At 35.5% G+C, this 17,003-nt stretch overlaps 1 pseudogene; it reads right to left on the reverse strand.

Moving 5' to 3' along the window:
* LOC113201509 (bifunctional 3'-phosphoadenosine 5'-phosphosulfate synthase 1 pseudogene) overlaps positions 1–17,003 on the reverse strand; it is a 65,359-nt pseudogene that overhangs the window by 31,972 nt on the left and 16,384 nt on the right.

A 17,003-nucleotide genomic window follows, 5' to 3' on the forward strand; every position in this document is an offset into this window, starting at 1 on the left:
GTTCATAACAGATATTCAGTAATTATTGGTTTACTTACTTTCCAGTGCTTTCTATAGAAACTCTCTGAAACATGAGATATACTTCTCTGTTGCCCTGAGATTATTCTAAAGCCATTAAGCTGAGTTCACGATGGAAGGCAACCAATCTCCTTGCCATTTTATACTGTACCTGTGCTGAAGTTTGTCTTGCCTTGATGAAGATAAGACAGAAAATTTATAACTCTGTCCCTTTCTCTTGAATCTGAATAAAATTTTTAGGGCAATCTTGCTTTAAATTTCAAGATGCCTGATTGTCTCTCATCAATGATATTCAATATGAATTTACAGTGGCACTTCTTGTTGGAATACTTACATATGCACAGATTCAACCAGTCAAGTATATGTCAGGTGATGAATCTAATGTGAATAAGACACAGAGCTTACTCTGAGGATCTCCCAGCCTATGGGGGAAGCTAAGTACTGTGGCCTGTGCTGTGGAAGAGACATTTGTCAAGAAAGAAGAGGGCTTAGGCCATATAAGAGATTGAGAAGTTAAAAAAAAAAAATCCTCCTTTTCTTATTTTAAGGATCAATTCCTAATTTACTGTTTATTTAAAGGAGAATGTAAGTTACATTTTCAAGAGCCCTTATAATCTAGAAGATCATACTGTTCAAAATGGAGAAAAAACTTACAATATGCATATTCATCCAATCACCAAGACTTCTAATCTATTTCTAAAATTGACCTATTTCTGCTTACCTCTGTGGTCGTTATGTTAATTCAATTGACTGTTATCTCTTACCTTGGCTACTTTAATAGCTTCCCTACTGGTCTCTTGCCTCTCTTCTAGGACTCCTTCAATACATTGACTTCATTGTGGAGAAAATAATCTTAACAATGAAATCTTGTACATGTAATTACTCTGTTTAAAATACTTTCATGGCTTCCTTTTTTTTAAAATCAAGATAAAATCCTAACATTCAACCCTTGACTATGGACCTCAAGATCTTGTATGATATGATATCTTCTATCTCACCAATCAATCATATCTAGAGCCATTCAGCCCTTCATTTCCTCTATTTTGGTCACATTGGTTTCCTTTTAGTTCTTTGACTATACTTGTCTCCCTGTCTTAGTGCCTTTGTCAACACTCTGTCAGGAAACACCTCTTGCCCAGTGGCCAGCTAATTCCCATTAGTTCACAAATTGCTTGCGTATGTATCACTAGTTCATTTGCAAATCCTCCAAAATAGCTGAGCTCCCCCAGAAGATGTTCTGTTAGTTCCACCATAGTACTTATCACAACTGTAGTTAGTTAGTGGTTTATTATTTGAATTCCTCATTCAAAAATATTCAAACAATAGTTGTTGGGTGAACGAGTCCAGCATCTGTATCGCTAGCTTTATCTCTTCCTTAGGGCTTCAGAGCTTTCCCTGCCTCCTTTCCTGAATACATTCTCCAAATGTTCCTAGTCTTATAGGCCCAATTTCAACTAACAGTCTCATCATCTGCACTGTCATCCAAACCAGAATCAAGGGAGTCATCCTCCAATCCTCTTTCCTCTTCATTTCCATAGCATAATAATCTGCACATCCTGGTATTTTTCAGTTGACAGGGCATCTATTGCATCTCTATCCTCCCAACCATGTTTAAGTTCTGCTTAACTGGTCCTCCTTTCTGCATATCAGTTTTAAAGGACTTGTTTGTTTGTTTTTCAGTGACTTATTTGGTTGAAAAATGACCTATCAAACCACGTATCCTTTTATAATTCCATTTTGAAATTGGATCAACAAAAACAGATACTATTTGGACAGCTTTTGTTTCCAGCTCATAATCAAAGAATTTTCCTCAATGGAAAATTTTGAGGCTATTTTGATGAAATCCATTTCAAGATAATGATTTCTTTGGGGCCAGAAAACCAAGGTTTTTCCTTTCAAATGCAAATGATTCTAGAGTTTATTTCCAGACACAAGGTTCTAGTCAGTTTCTACTCCCAATTTTCCTGGATATTATTTCATTTTAGAATGGTTTAAAATGAACAACCACAAAAACCTCACGAGAGACTGAACATAACACACAGACAGTGGCCAGACTATATATTAACTGGAACTCGGATCCACAAACTCTATAACCAAGCAGCAGCCTCTGTGGCAATCAGCAGGAGTCAGGGACTTGCACAATAATTATCAGCTTCTCTAATTTTTGCCCCAGCTTCCAGTTCAAGATCAACCAGAGAAAGCCAAATGTATTCCCCAAGAGATTTACATAGGATGCTCTGTTTTTAGTTTACTTGCCTCCAAAACTTGCAATCAGAGCACATACCTGAGACCCTCTTTTTTTTTTTCTTAGTTTTCCCACTCCCCCTCTTGCCCTGAGTCTCTGCAAAATGCAAGTGATGGTGGCTGACTGATTACCAGAGCAAGTTCCCAAAAATAGCTTTTATTTTTTTTTTCTAATATGGGGAGTCTTCCTGTATTTCCATGCCTGAAGGATACAGTAATCTTAAGTCTACCTGATCTACCTACATATATCTTATTTCAGCTGTAAAAAAAAAATCTTGATTTCAACAAGAAGAGGGAGGATTTTACCTGAAACAGTATGCTATGTTTGGAGTCTGGCTGGACAGGCTGGGGCCAGAGGGGCTCGTATCCTGAAGGTCTGGCCACTTCCTAGGAGATTTGTGAGGCCCAGAGTCCCTTGTGTAAATTTCCTCTGCCCTGGCATTCTCTAATGAACTGAAGGGAACACCCATCCTCAGATAAGGCAAGTAAATAGTCCATTGTTTGCTCTAAATTTAAAGTATCTTAAGAGCTTTTATAGGTACTCTTATCTTCTTAATATTTCTAAGATGGATCCTAGCCTTCCAGGGTGGGAAATATAAACATGGACATTGTGCTTCCAGAAGGTCTTAAGGAGGAGGAGTTAGAAGCAGGGCAAGCTTTATTGGGAGGTAAAATGTCCCAAGGCTTAAGCATAGGCCAGAATGCTTTTAATGACAGTTGGAATTTTCCCAAACTTCTAGCCATAGTACTGCTTTGGGTAGAAGTGAACTGAAAGAGAGGATTCAATTTCTGAATGGAAACTACAGTATCATTTTAAAAGTGACTCAAAACATAAAGATTCTAACAGATGGCAAGTGTCAGTCTAATTGCCACATGGATATTGATTATATGAGGACCACTTGAAATCTGCAAGGCCTCCCACATGCTGATAGGGCCTGACAGCATTAGGATAGTTGAGATTGGCTGGGTTTCCTCAGGAAACCAGGGCGGAGTAGGTGGTAAAAGTCAGCCTCAGAGGCTGCAGGCAACTGAAGGGTCCTGACAAAAATGCATTGTTTTCCCTATACTCATTAGTTGGGTGGAAAATTTGCAATATGTTTTTTAACTTGCAGGGAGTGGTTCTCATTAACCTCTGTAATGCTGTTAATTTTTTTTTGTCTTATTAGATTCCTTTGTCTTCTTATTTGATCTTAACGTTAGCCTCTCTTTGTCACTACAGATAGTATTTTCATGCTTGCTTAATCATTTGAGTTGGATATCTATCTTTCTTAGACTATCAGCCTTTAAACATGCCTATTTGCATACTGAAAACAGACACTGAGAAATTTCTGTTCTACTTAAGGAGAAATAATATTTGACCAAAATCTTTTATAATGTTAAGATAGCCTCAGAATTTTAGTTCTAAATTGTAGTAAATTAAATTCACGCAAAACCATTTAGAGCCTGCTATGGGTGACATACTCAGGTGAGTGGTTGTAGAGATTGCCATCTATTATGTATGCTGAAAATCACAAAATTGTTCAGTGTTTATCAGTGATGTCAGAGTTGTGAAGACCAACTGCTATGGAAGCCAAAACCCATTCCCAAACCCTCTGGGAAAAAGGGTTAAATTGGGCCTTAATGCATGGTCAGATTTTGAAAGGTAGTGATGGGCAGTAGTACATCCACGATAGGAAGTTAGAGAAATGGCGGGGAAAGGAATTATAAATCAAGAGGAAGAATTTGAGTCAAAGTAGAGGGATGGAAAGGACCTGGGCAAGTTTGGAAAATAAACAGTTGTCCAAATTCTCTAGGATACGTGAATGCTGGGAAGGGGACTCTTAGGCCAGGGAGGTAGGTTGGGCTCAGATTCTCACTGGAATGCCATGTTAGGATTTAATGTCACATTCTAGACATGAAAAAAAGTCAAGAAGATTTTTGTGCAGAGAAGCACAATGGGATTTATCCAGCATAAAAATACCTTTTTATGTTTTAGGAAGACAGTGCTGTATTCAGACTAAATTTTTGATAGATACACAGGAGAGATTTTGGTAGATATGCAGTAATTTATGACTAGTGACTAGAATATAGTCAGGAGAAAATAAGGTAAATCAACATAGATGCAAAGAACTCATAGACTTGTGAATACTCTGATTTTCTTTATTTGCTAGTTCACATCACAAGATTATGTATAATGCCTGATACCTGTGCTTTAAAAAAAAAAATACAGGGATTTTGAACTAAACTTCACTGGATTGCTCCATGAATGGTTTTAAGAGAGAAAAACTTGAAGCATAACATTTTACTTTTAGCATTTGTTCATATTTCTGAAGAATTGGTGAATATTGACTATATGAACATATAAAATACATAAATATAAAAATCTGAGGGCTTTTGGCACTCAAATTTCCCAGTGCTCATGCCATTTCACATGCCCCAGAAACTGAGTAAGAAAAAGGGAGAAGTTTTCTCTCACTCAAGTAAAATGAAGAGAAAAATTGGACTTGGAATGAGCCCTAGGTTAAATAATTTTAAAATCAAGTGTAAGGAAATGCTTTGAGATAGAATAATGGAAATATTGAAGAAAAAAAGTAATACAGTGTGGTTCATATAAATAACTGTGGTGCCATCAAAATACTGAGTTTCTCTGAGTCACTAGGCAAGATGGCAGTGCTGTGGGCTGTCCTTCTTCACTTTCTTTGTCCGGCCTTCCTCACTGGTCAAACTGGATTCTGTTGAAGTGTAAAGGGAGCTTTGGATCCTGTGAGTTTTTGAGCATTACTGAATAATCTGTTCTCCTGTTGAGTAATTAAAGGCATAAGGCCTTTCACAGATACACTTCATTCAGGTGTCTGGGAAGTCCTCTACTTGAAAGGAGGTTGGAATATCAAAAACCACAGAACAGTTTATAAAAGATCTATTTAAAACGTCCCTGGCTAGAGTGATATGGAGATGTTATGATTCTGATGTTGGGTTCTCACAGTTGCTAAGGACCTCCCTTTATTCTCTCCACTGAGCTTAGTTGTCTTTTCACTCATTTTCTCCCAGCTCCCAGCTCCCTGAGCCATATGGCAAAGCATAGGCTAGGCACTTGGTATATTTGAACTTTGAAACAGGGTTACCTCTCTCACTTGCTGCCTCCATTATATCTGCCTTTACTCTTTTGTTCATCCTTGAATAAATCTACTAAATGCAATGCAATTAAGAAAGCCACCTTTTATTTACATTTTTAGTCCCAGCCTCAATGGGTATTAAAAAAAATGATTGATGGGAGAATCTCTATACCATCCATGGTATAATTTTGCTATGAATCTAAAACTGCTCTTAAAAAAAGTCTATTACAATTGTTAACAAACATTGTAGCATTTTATTTATCTATGATATAGAGTTTTCATTTTATGACTTCGATGGAAATCATCCAGTAAACTAATATTCATAGCTATATATATATATCACCATCTGTCAGAGGATGTTCTGGGAACCAAATTTCATGATGAGCATTTGTCTTATGTGGTACTTAAAAGGCAAATGGACTCTTTCAATGATCTGCCAACATCATTTAACAATGATAGCAATTTAGTGTTTTTCTTCCCAGTAATGTATAGAACAATAGGCTAGGAAATAAAATGTAATTTATAAAAAATATGAGGTAGGGATTTCTTAAACTACTTGAAAAATAATAACAAAATTCAGCTATTGGCAAGAAAGGTCCACCTGAATTGGTCAAATTCTGTTATTTTTCTAATTATGTCACTGTAGTTAAAATTATAAATATCTTTGAAGAGATAAAGTGCTAAGTAGAATTAAATCCTGATAATGATAAAACACTGCATTATTCATGTAACTAGCAGAGCAAGTACAACTGAAGTATTGAAAAGAGACATCAGATGATTTACTGGTTTAGAGCTGATTTTAAATTGCATGAAAAGTTGTGGCAAAAAAATAAACACGATTGAGAGAAGGAAGAGCATTATTTTTGTTTTGTGTTTTTATTGTCTACATGAGAAAAACTCAGATAATTACAAAATTCGAAGACCTCACCAATTTCAATTCTACCTTGTGATGAAAAGATGGCAAGTCATTGAAAGATGTTCATCCACTTTCTATTTTTAATGTTAAGCTTAATCAGAGGCTATATTGTGTTTCAAATGCAAAGGGGATAAAGAGTCATATCATATATTCATTTCTTCATATAAAAGACTATTATACTGTAAAAAGATTTCATCCTGTCAGATAGCATAGACGTTAGGAACTGAAAAGACTCATGAGGTCATCTGCTGGTCTCCGCACTGAGGATGGCATTGTTTGGCACAATATACTCTTCAGTGTTTTCTAATTTCAAAATATTCTGAAAGACATAAATTCAAGCAAAAATATCTTGTAACCCTGGAGTTGTGAAGTAAATCAAAGTGATGGGAGATTGAATGACTTCTCAAAGCTCCAACTCTGCTCTAGAACTCTATTAATGTATGAAGAAATCACTGGAAAAGCAATTGTTAAATCAAGGACCATAAAACTCTGCTGCAGCAGAAAACTGAACCGGAGAAGGCAATGTGGAAATCACCTGGAGTCAGGAGAGACTCAAGATGTAGAAGACATGTCCTAGGGATAAACATTGCAGTTCCTTGGAGGAAATTAAAATAAGAAAGGAACAGTGAAATATGAAAGGAATTCTATAGGTATTATTGGGAGGGAGCAGGAGAGCAAAAGATACCCTCAAAAGGTTGAGAAGACAGGCTTAAATTTCCTTTTTAATTCCTTCATCTGCTCATGGGTGGGTGTTTAATTTCCAGATTGTGTTAGTTAGCTTTGTATTACTGTGACTAAAATATCCAGCAAGAACAACTGAACAGAGGAAAGATTTATTTTGGCTCACAGTTTCAGGGGTTTAGTCCATGGTTCACTGAGTCCATTTCTCTGGGCCCAAGGTGAGGCGGAACAGCATCATGGAAGGGCATGGCAGCAGGAAGCTACTAATCTACTTATGGTGGCCAGGAAGTCGGGTGGGGGGTTAGGGTGTAGGGAAGTTGAACCCTTCCAGGGCACAACCCTCCAGACCTGCCCCACCTGTGTACAGTTACCATCCAGATAGTCCATTTAAACTAAGAGAGACTGATTGGGTTATAACTCTCTCAAGCTAATCATCTCATCTCTCAACATTCCTGAGGGGCTTTTGGGAGACACATCATATCCAAATTATAACATATGCATTTGTGGATTCTCCTAAATTCCTCCTGTTATTGTTTTTCAGGTTTTTACCATTGTGATTGGAAAGAATAGTTGATGTGATTTCAATCATCGTAAATATTTTAAGACTTTTTGTGGACTTACATATCATCTATCTTAGAGAATGTTCTATTGTGTGCTTGAGAAGAATGTGTATTCTGCTGCTTTTGGAGGAACTGTTCTATAAATGTCTATTAGGGCTGAAGTGCTATATTTTTATTCTTGGCATTTACCATAAACAGACATTATATTTCTTAAATGTCTTTCTTTTCTTTGTGTTTGTTAAGCTCCAAAGGAGCAGGAAATTTGTCTTTTTATTTCTCTTCTGTATAGCCTAGAACAGTGGTTAGAACATATGAAGCATTCAGTGAGCAAATTAATTAATAAACAAAGAACTAGAACTAAAAGACCAGCCTAAATTCGCAAAATTTAATCTCTAATACTTTAATTTAAACTCAGTGTTCTTTCTATCATGTCAAAGATGTCACAGTATTTATTTATGTACTTTATTTAAACCTTCCTTGGGGCATGGGAAAAACCCATAATCAGTAGTATTATTGAGAATTGAAACTCAAACCTGATATGGCCTCAAGTGACTGTGTTCCATTTGCAGTGCCTAGATCCTAAGCATCTACTAAAAAATGAGGTTGAAGGGGTCTATGGAATGTATTGTTTGCATCTGAGTAATTCTAGCACATATCATTTTGGAACTGAAGCTATGGGAGCAATATATATGGATGTCAAGGTAACCTAAAAAAGTTGTTAGATAGTAATATCATTAGCAGATGTCACCTGTAACCTAGTGATAGACTTAGTGCAAAGGTAGGGATTTTACCTTCAAACTCCAGTCCTAAATATAGTAGATTTTTTTTTTACTGATGATATACAATAAGTTATCTGGATTTATAATTCATCTACATTGTTTGAATTGTAATCAAACAATTCCCTTATATCTGGCTTTTCACCATGAAAATATGCTGTTAGGATTGAAACAGTTGATGCTTTGCTCACATAAAATATGAAATCAGGAGAATAAAAAACCAGCAACATTCAGCTAAATATCCCATTTCCTGAAAATGGTGATTAACTCTCTTGGGTGCAGAGTTGTGACTTAAGTACCTTTCCTGGTTCTCACAAGGCACTAAAATACATAGTCAACTAATGCATTGTGCACAAATCCAACTTTGCTCATCCCAAGGGTAACCTTTCTCCCTCCCTGAATAATTTTACTATGGTTGATTTTTCCCCTTTTTGGAAAATTCATTTCTCCCCTTTCCAAGCATTAATGTCAATGAGCTCATTTCTCGAATCCTGAAGTCCAGAGTCTAAGATTTGGCAGAAAAAAAGATGATCCTTTTTGAGTCATTAGGTTAAATACAAGGATTTTTGCACATTCTAATGGAATCAATATATAAGCTTACATACATGTATTTCAATCTTTCATTTTACCATTTAAAGAGAGAAGTTTTTGTCAGATGTAAGAGGCAGGGACGTTATATTACACGGGTTTATGACTAAGTCAAATCCATATCCTCCCTTTAAATAAAATATATCATCATTTGACAAGATGTGAAGACAGAAGGATATGTATCAAGTGAGTTTGTTAGCATATTATAGTAAAGTACACTGGCACATAAATAATTTATAAGAGAAAATTTACAGAACTCATACTGAGAAAACTCAACTGATCTTCTTTGGATACTATATGGAAAACAGAGTCAAAAGACAAAATGTAAATTGCAAAAGTTGTTAAGCTTCTGTATAATTCTACTACAGTTTATAGTTCTCTGCACACAAAGAGAAATACAAGCCATTTGGAATAGGCATATTAAAAATATATATACACAGACATATCCATATTTGCATATACATATAATATGCATACACAAATATATACATATATGTGTATATACAATTTGGCTTATGTATTTTATGTTCTACAATAAAATGCATATGATAATCACAAATAGTTGCATTTTATTGAGAAATTGCTAGGCTACATATACACAAAAATTTTAAACTTAGAGACTTAATTCATATAACTAGTAAATGGATCCCAGAGGACATCAAGTTTACTCCAAAGAGCAGAATAGCTAGTATTCCATTTATTGTTCACTAAGTATATAACAAGAAGCTCTTAGTCTTGAAAACAAGTCCATGAGGTAGGCACTATTAATGTTAGCAGCCTTGATTTACGTACGGATTAACAGACCAAGGCTTAATATGAGCAGTTGTGCCAAAGGTTGCACAACTGGCCTGTGGTTCATTTCAAATTTGAGTCCCATTCTGTCAGAATTCCAGCCCTTTTAGAACATTTTTGTGTAGAGATTCTTCTATTTCCTTCCAATGACCAGGATGGCGGCAAAGATTAAGAGATGAGGTTGCGGGTGTGAGGATGGGGATGGGGCATTGCAGCCCCAGGGAGACTTCTATGCTGGCCTTACTGTTCCATGCACTCCCGCTGCGGCACCTTCCTGAAATTACCGCTGATGCTGCCCAGGGAAGCAGCTTAGAAGCTGGGAATGAACATTTCTGTGAATCATCATTTCTTTTCCCAAAGGCCAGTGTCAAACAGGATTAAACAATTAATTAGAGAAAACAGAATGCATGAAATTACCCTTTTAATTCCACATGCATTGGCCACTGAAAGCTAACCGACTCACCTTCATTGTGCTTTTTTTTTTTTATATTTGCTTAAAGATTGTCTTACAAAAGTTATTGCTCCAATCACTTAGCCAAGTTTGTGGGAGTGCCAACCATCATATTCCATGAGGAAATTCTTATCTCTGATGCCATCTTTGGGAGAGTTTATATGAAAATCAGTGTCAGGCTCTGCAACTTTCCTTTTCTCCATGCTTAAAAAATAGAGCACTCTCTGCTTTGCATGAAGGTCTATTAGTATGTTTTTGCATAAGGAAGAAAAAATTTGCTATAGTGTTTTCTTTCCTCACTCTTTGACATTATTTTTAATGTGTTCTCATCAAAGTCATGACAGAGTGCCAACTGCCAATCTACTTACTCTTCACTCTTTCCTTACTAACTAAATGCTGGTTTTTAACTGATGGTGGGACTACTTGGAATAGAGCTGAAAACTTGGGTAACTTAGGGCTGCTGTGCCCATCTACTTAAGACTGCCAAGAGTAGATGTGTTGAGAAAGACTTCCAGGAAAAATCTTTAAAGAAACTGTACAGTTCAGCATCGCATTACTATAATGAATTTCCTGACATGCACTATGAAGAAGAGATTTATTTAGCTCACAGTTTGGGGGATGCAAGAGCAGGGTGCCTGCTGTTCTCAGCTACATCACATCATGATGGGATCACAAACAGGAGCAAGCAAGTAATTGCATCCTGAACTAGGAGCAGACAGAGAAGAGAAATTGGTGTCTCACAATCTCTTCTGAGGTCAAGCCTTCAATGACCTAAGGAACTCCCTCTAGGCTCCACCTCTTAAAGGTCCATACCACATCCCAATACCCACACTGGGGACCAAGTCTTTAATCACAATGAACCATTGAGGGCACAAACCATAGTCAAACCACATCAGGGACTGAGAAACAATTTCATTTTGCCTTCTTTTATTTTTCTTTCTGCTCTTTGAAATGTGGGTGAATGGATGGAGCTTCATTATCTGTCCGAGATCATGTGGCTACCTTGAGTATGGAAGGAATACACCAAAAATGGCAGAGCAGAAAAACAGGAGAGCCTGGGCATTCCATGACTTCATGGAGCTGCTATAATAAGCTAGGACATTCTAGCCATGGTTTTCTTGTGCATGAGAAAATAAATCCTTGAGTATTTGAACCACCGTTATTCCTAACTGCTTTAAGATCTTAAAAATAAAAATAACTATAACTTTTAGAGGGAGGACCCTAGTACACTATACTGGTTTTGTTTCAAATAACCAACTGCATAAGCCCCATAATAGCCTTATGCAATAGCTAATGTAATCTCCATTTCATAATTATAGACAAAAGCCCCAGGAAAATCATGGTGAGTATTTAGTTAAACTAAGGTTACACAGCAAGTAAAACAAACAAACAACAACAACAATGAAAAAACAGAGCCATAATTTAAACTCAAATCTGTACAATCAGATTCTATTTTCCATTCTTTTTTCCTCTTACTCTACTTACTACACAAGGTAATTTGTTCATATGTCTACTCTCCCATTCTTCATTTGAATCTGCCCTGACTTTTCTGAGGTTGGGTCATTTAACTCTAAGCCTCAGTGTGCCTGGCTATAAAACAGGACTATTCATAGTGCCTATGGTTAGGAGATGGAACACATTGATTTTTGAGAAACACTTATCAAAGTGACTTATGCATATAATGTTCTCAGTGAATATTTTTATTGTGTGACTTCATCACAGTAGCATTGTATTTATTTATATGCCTGTCTGTCTTACTTTACAGATGTAAGGGTCTTGGTAGCAGGAAATATACTTGTGTGATCTCTTTGTCCTCCAGAGATTAGAACAGTGCTTTGCAACTTTGTGAATGCTCTATAAATTTTAGTTAATTTACTTGAAACATGTTTTTTTTGGGGGGGAGAGGGGGAAGACACATACTTTACTTGATGGTTATTTAAACTTTATGGCTATTTAGGTATATTTATTATCATTTTCATGATCCAGATGAATAACTAAGCCTGAAGAATATAGTTTGCCTGAGTGAAAAAGAGGTTCATTGTCAGTCATTCTCTAATTTTAAATTATTCATTAATGGGATTTAGCCATAAAAGCAGTAACTTACAATATTTTTGAGATATAAAAACTGTTTCCTGGCTAATATTAACCATTTTGAAATATTTATTCCAAATTTTATTTTAATTTCATCATTTACTTATAAGAAATAAAGAAATATGCTGTTTTTTATATTTAACAATAAAATACAAGAAAATCTTTGTTTGTCCATGCAAAGCCATTTTAAAACTAACAAACTCATCCATTATATTCAAAGCTCAAAGTTGATGCCAAAGTGCGTCAAACTAGTTCTTTCTTCAAGAGCATGTTTCATAAGTGTATCTATCACAAAACATAAATAACTCAACAAAATTTGCAGAAATATTTATTTTTATTTTAGACATACTTCAATAGGACAATCTTAGAACCAAATGTGAAATATTTTTTTAAGAACTTAAAAGCAAAATGTAGTTCAATGTCCCTTGGGATCTCACATTTCAGGGAAGAATCCTCCAGAGTTATCTTCTGTTATTTGTAAAAGTAACATGTGAACTTTGAAAGAGGTGATATCTTTTAGCCACAGAAATTTCAACACTGAGAGAATGAACTTGAATTCAAACCAATTAAAACATAATTAAATTTATTTGGCAAGATAAATGTATTTTGGGGAAGTAAACAAACAAAATGTTATTTTATATCATTCTTTGTAACTATCAGAGATTGTGACAATTTGATCATCAACAACAGAATTTTTCCCAAAGACTCATTTTTTTTTAATAGTCAGAATAAAAGAGAGAATACTCTATAGTGCTCCATAGGAATTGGTGCTTTTATGTGTGATATTTACAAAATATTGTCTTGGTATGCCCCTCAATCAGACTTATTTATGGAGGCTTTTTGTAGTTAAATTATTCCATGATTGGCACAACATTTTGAAAATAATAATTTGATGTTTTGCATTCTTTTCTCCTTCAAATCATCTTCCTTGGAGTCTGTTATATTATATGTTAAGAAAAGCAAAGAAAAACTGCTTCCAACAGAAGGAGATGCCAGGATAATAAACAGTGACCATGAAAACCAGACACTACCGCTTCAGAGGCCATAGAACCCGTCTCAACCATGAGGGTCCCCAGTGCTCATCCACAGAGACCTCACACCTTCCTTTTGACAGATGAGGTTTAAAGGACTTCCAAAACAATTTCTTTTGGGAGGAGAGAGGGTAGTAGGAAAATGGTAGAACAAAAAGAATAAAATCGGTCTTTGCAAATACTTTGGCTCAACTATTTTAAGGACATCTTTTAAACCGATCAATCCTTTATGCATAAGGCCAAGAAATACCTAAGATGATTTCCCTATGTTTTCTCCCCTGACTTAGTTTCATTCTAGAATTTCAATTCAGATCTTTTTATATCTTTCCTATCTTCTTAAGTGTGCTATGTTTTCCTCTGCTTTCTTGAACATGTGAAATAAAGTTGTAATGACATATAGTAATTCTCATAATGCCTTTGTCTACAAAGTCTGTCATCTGTTTCTATCAATAATTTTTCTACTTACACTGGGACATGCTTTCCTGTGTTTGCATATTTGGTGATCTTCTATTAGGTTATAGACATTGTATATTTCATCTGACGTGGTACTGGATATTTACCTGTGTTTGCATGCACACCCACGTGAGTGTTAGCTGATATTGTCAACCTGTAATTGGGGGCACAGTTAAGTGACTTGGAAAGAATGATTGTTATAGTCTAAAATAAGCAATATAGTTTTATAAGAGATAAGTCATAGATTATTAATAAGTTATATTGATGAGTCATAGGCTATAGATTAATAGACATAAATCAATAAATAGAAAATAATATAAATAAAAGTTAATGTTCAGATACTTAAATATGTTTTAGACTTTAAGATAAAAATAACAACACAGTAGTAGAAACATATAGCCTTATATAATACATAGACATAAGACTTAAAGATGTTAGTGATAAGGTATAGATAATAAAAGTTATAAGTATGTGTGTGTGTGTATGGACCCATAGATTAACTATAGTCACCAGGCAAATGTTGAGATGATATAGGTTAAGTGACAAGATAGAAATAATTAAGACATAGTCCTATTAAGGCAAACATTGTTGTAGGCCAACATAAGTAAGCATGGCTAATGACTCCATCCTGTAGGTAAGAGCCATTTCTGGGAAATCAGTATCTGACCTGTCTTCCCCAAAAGAGTTGTGTTTCTGTACTTTGTACCCTGCAAATGTACTGAAACCCAAACTGTACACCCACCTTAGGGGGTTTTTAGTTGTGCTTAGGGGCTCTTAAGTTCCACTAACTGCTGCTGTTTTAGCATCTGTGATTGGCTAGCTTGCATGCTAGGGACTTCCCAAGACTTGTGGTTTTTGTCCTTAAATTTCCAAGACACAGGCCAGGAAATGGCTGTTCTCCCACAGAGATTCATTCTCGAGAGTGGGTGACAGTCCCTGGCCAGGTAAATAAAGCTCTCTTTGATTTGAATTAGGACATAGAGTGTTTTCTGAAGAAACTCCTCATAACATGATTCTTTGGAGGATGACTTTGAAGCATTGTATGGCAGGGCTGGAGGAGTGCCGATCCCTCACCTCTATTACTAAGGCAATACCTGAGCCTACATTCTGTCCTCTGTAAATAGTGAGCGTTTCCGCTCTAGCTGCTGAAAACACAATCTGTTCCTGGTCTGCGGGAGGACAGGTGGTTCCTCTTTCTTTTCTCTTGTTTTTTTTTGCCTGAAACGTGATCAGTCCTCTGGTGACAACTGGTGGAAACTTCTGTGGGTCTCCAGGGCTCTCCTTGAGCTCCAGTCGCCTTGGACTTCTAGTCTTTCCTGGACTTCCATTCTGTTTCCTACACTCAGGAAGACCAGAGAGCTCCAACTGCTTCTGCCTTCGCTGCCCCAAGTCCTGGAAACATTTTCAAGAAGGAGCTTGCTACAATCACCTTTGATTTTCCTTTTTTTTTTTTTTTTTTTTTTTGATGATCACTGTCTCACCTTGCATAATGTCGACCATTTGAAAATCCCTGCTTCATATTATTTTGCCTTTGTTTTTCTAGTTACCTAAAAAAGCAGAAAGGTAAATCTGGTTCTTTTGACTCCATCTTAGCCAGAAATGGAAATCTCTTTTTTATCAATATAAAAAGTATATAAATATTTTATCTGGGTAATTTTGAAAATTATCATATAAAACTACATATAATAGAATTACTCATAGTCTCCAATTATTTGTTAATACCCACCAATATTCATTTATCCAACATTTGTTAAATCCTTACTTACTGTCTGATATTATGCTGGGAACTGAATGTTATTGAGATAAAAAGGGAATTCTAACTGTATTCACTCTCTTATAAGATTCTAGTATTTTAACTACTATTTCTCAAAAATAAATTCTTACTTTATTTTTATATAATTAGAGATTTCATCATTAGTATGAATTAATCTACATAACATCATAGGTCAGAATTTATCTTGCTCAAAGTTATTTTCTCTTCAGTTATAGTTGGTCCTGCCTATGCTAATGAAACATTTAATTTTTCCAAATTTTTATCGGATAATCACTCATTATTGTTGAAAATGCAGGGATAAGGGAATAATATGTTTAAGTATTTGCAGAAAAATGTAAAAAATAAGAGAAAAACTAATAAGAATAAAACTTATATGTTAATTTTCAAAACTTGTTTAAAACATGGATCAGTTGGGAAGAGTGGAAAAATTGTACCTATTAAATTAAGTTTGGGCATTAATAGAGGGATCTCCATGTTGGAATGGGCTTTCCTACCAATACCAGGACCTCTACCTACTCAGTGTCTCTCAATTATTTTACCTCCTAAAATATTTTCTTTCTAAAGTTATCTGTCTTTTTGGTTTGGTTATATGGACAGCATATCTTTGTTTTGTTTTGTTTAAACAAATAAATTTAGAAGATCATATACATTTTTTAAAAAAATCATCCATAATCTCATACTCTGAAGTCATCACCATGACTTCTTTTTTAAATAATAGGATTTATATAGAACGGTTTTAGGTTAACACACAAATTGAACAGAGAGTATATAAAAGTTCTCACCCATCCCCTCTGTTTCCTTTTGAAAATGTTTTTATTTGTGCATTATAGTTATGCCTAATAGTTGGGTTCAGTTTCCTTTTTTAAACAACCACTTACTTGTCTATTTATTTGCAAGGATTGAACCAGGCTCCTCATGTCATGAAATTCCTTACACAAGCCAAAAATGATTCTGATATTTTTGCCTGTTTGATGGCATGGGAGGTTTTGCCATTAATCAGAGTGGTTTGGGGGGTACGTTGGGGAGGGTTTCCGAGAGAATGGATTTAATTTTGGATGTCCTGAATTTAAGTGCCTTTGAATAATCCAGAAAGGTGTGAAGGTGACAGGGGAGGTATGAATCTGGGCCCCAGAAGCAAGATGTGGGATATAAATATAAAGTAGCAAGGCACCTGTGTGCAATAATGTAAACTGTGGCTGAGAAAGAGATTATCTCAGGAGAACTGGAACAATGGTCCCTTCTTATGACATATTTGCATTAAAAAATAGCATGTAGAATGTCATGATCAAAGCTAGTTACAGTACTAAGTAATATAAACATTTGTAAGTACTCTATATTCTAGAATATATAAGTGCTGTATATTCCTGTAAGTACTTACTATATGTTTATGTAATGGTGATATGTAAGTACAGTATGTGTCTATGTCATACTATACTGTATACAAATACTATAATTACTACAAACATTACTTAATAGCTACCTTACCCCATTTTAACAGTTCCTGATTAATTTATTGACTATTACTTCATAGGCCAG

Source organism: Urocitellus parryii, chromosome 2 (genome assembly GCF_045843805.1).
Source record: "Urocitellus parryii isolate mUroPar1 chromosome 2, mUroPar1.hap1, whole genome shotgun sequence".
NCBI lineage: Eukaryota > Metazoa > Chordata > Mammalia > Rodentia > Sciuridae > Urocitellus > Urocitellus parryii.